General features: G+C 37.5%; 1 protein-coding gene across 1 annotated transcript in view; it reads left to right on the forward strand.

Annotated features, from left to right (window-relative positions):
- LOC138865614 (fibrillin-1-like) overlaps positions 1–2,500 on the forward strand; it is a gene marked incomplete at its 5' end in the record, with an annotated part of 23,215 nt that overhangs the window by 14,733 nt on the left and 5,982 nt on the right.

Here is a 2,500-nt window from a genome sequence, read left to right on the forward strand (position 1 = left end):
ATATATATATATATATATATAGAGAGAGAGAGAGAGAGAGAGAGAGAGAGAGAGAGAGACAGACAGAGAGACAGAGAGACAGACAGAGAGAAAGAGAATATATATATATATATATATATATATATATATATATATATATAGAGAGAGAGAGAGAGAGAGAGAGAGAGAGAGAGAGAGAGAGAGAGAGAGAGAGAGAGAGAGAGAGAGATGTAGTAGACCAATCATCCTTTATCCGAAAACCGAATTATGCAGGAGCAATTCTTTCAGCAGCCTCCAGGTCTATAACATGAGCGAAAATCGTAACAAAGGTAGCGACCTGAAATTCCCAACACTGGTGAACCTGTGTTTTTTTTTTACCTGTCGCTGACCCTTTGGCTCAAGGCGCACTCACACTGACGGAGTGAGATCCTGTGGCGTGCTGGTTGCCCCTCCTGACGAAGGTGCCGGAGTTGTTAAGTTCTCGAATCGATTTCTCTGGCCAATATCAGACTTTTTCGGTTCCATCAACACAGCTGAACTTCGATTCTAATGTTATGGATGGATGATAAATAAGACGAACTACACCTGCAATATTTTAAAGGTAACCACGGAAGGGGGAGCCATTTCAACGGTTTTTACCCCTTGCAATCTCATCCCCTGTAGTGAGATTACCACGAGTCGCGACTTCGAGCATCTAGAAGGGAGAGGGAAAAATACGAATAAAAGATTATTGCTATCATTGCAAACATCCCCCCCCCCAAAAAAAAAAAAAAAAAAAAAAAAAACGCCAAAGGTGGTATCTTGCTTAGCATTGACATATAAGCTTGTAAAATAGCATACTGAAGTTAATATTCACATCTTATTATGACATATGACTAGTATATCTTTAGAGTGAGTGTCAGCATTGGTTGGGGAACATTTTTGTGTGTTACCCCCATTTTTTATGAGTAAAGTGAATTTACACTCAAAAAAGCACAAGAGAAATCAGTGTGGAACTAATTTTTTTAATATTTGCTTAGTTCAGACCTTGCTTTTTTATGATGTTTATTGATATATCAGTGGATAAGAGTAAAACAAACAACCAATTACTGCGCTGTGTCCCCACGATGTCTGTAAATATGTGAAAAGTCATCACACTCCCTCCCTTTCCAAACTGAAATCTGATCGTTAATTCGATGGCATTGCATGAATAGGTACTTTAATTTTAGTTATCATGTATCTTTGGTAAAGGTGCTTGAGTGACACGACGCCACTAGAACCTCCCGAAAGGATAGTTCGAGGACTACAGATCAGAAGAGGATATAATCGTAAAAAAATAATGAAAAAAATCACTAATTACCTAAAGGTAGTTACTGAATTTAGATGCACTTGGTCTGTGGTTCTCAGATTTTTCGGTACCCCAGTTTACCCCATACCCTATTCTTATTCATTTATGTGATGTTAAAGGGAAAATATATATTGGAATGCTTGATATTCAATGGATTTTATATGTAAGAAAAGATTTTGATTAAATAATGAATTTAAACATTCCATTAACTAAAATCAAAATCACTGTTTCTATCATTACAAATTGAAATTAAAGCATCATTCCTCCAGTACATAATAGAAAATATACAGAATTGTTACATTAGTAATGAGAAACGGTTTTGTTTGACCTTTATTAAAATATCAATGCGAAGGTCTGCAAAGGTCACTGCACATCGCATCTGTGTCCTTCTGATAATTCTTGGCTTTGGATTTAATGCAAACGAAAGCCCAGAAACCAATCTTGCAACAGTAGGTAGTGACAACCAGGATCAGCACACGAAGAGCTTGCTGAGAGAGAATATGATAATCCTTACCCAGTTTAGCCCAAGAAGTGTTCAATTTTTCATTATAATGATAATTCACTTCCCGGGTATTGCCCTCTCTTAATGGAAGAAATTAGAGCGCTGCTGCTGTAAATGGTTTATTGTTGTTATTATTTATCATTATCTATGTAGCTCTTTGTTTGTCATCAGTTCATTCATTTTTATGTATCGATTTACTCCAAACTATTAATTTTAGAAGTTGCCTCATTGCCCCCAGGAACAGCTTCATTGCCTCCATTTACTCCCACAGGATTCTCGCAAGTATAAGCCGATGGAAATTAAGACCTTTTTAAGACATTTAAAGACATACCAATTTCTTTTTAGGACTTGGAGCCACTTGTTGCTAAATACAACTTTCCCCATAATGTGTAGGCCCAAGATAAAAAAAAAATCACCCTGACATCATTTTTACACAGCCCATCGGATAGACTGCGCACCAGAATGATGTTTTGCACACGGTTCCTAAGTAAATGGTCACGTCGGTCAGCAAAGATCAAGGTCTCATGTTGACGGTTTTTGGTCAAGCCGCGTAGAGATCCGTAAGTGAGTGAATCCCGAGGTCGTCCGCCGGTAATAGATGTTTGTACATTTACGAGAACAAAGATATGTCTTCGGCAAAACTCCTGCCAAAAATTATTTAAGATATTGTAAGACATTTTAAGGATGGGCCC

This window comes from Penaeus vannamei, chromosome 21 (genome assembly GCF_042767895.1).
Source record: "Penaeus vannamei isolate JL-2024 chromosome 21, ASM4276789v1, whole genome shotgun sequence".
Classification (NCBI taxonomy): domain Eukaryota; kingdom Metazoa; phylum Arthropoda; class Malacostraca; order Decapoda; family Penaeidae; genus Penaeus; species Penaeus vannamei.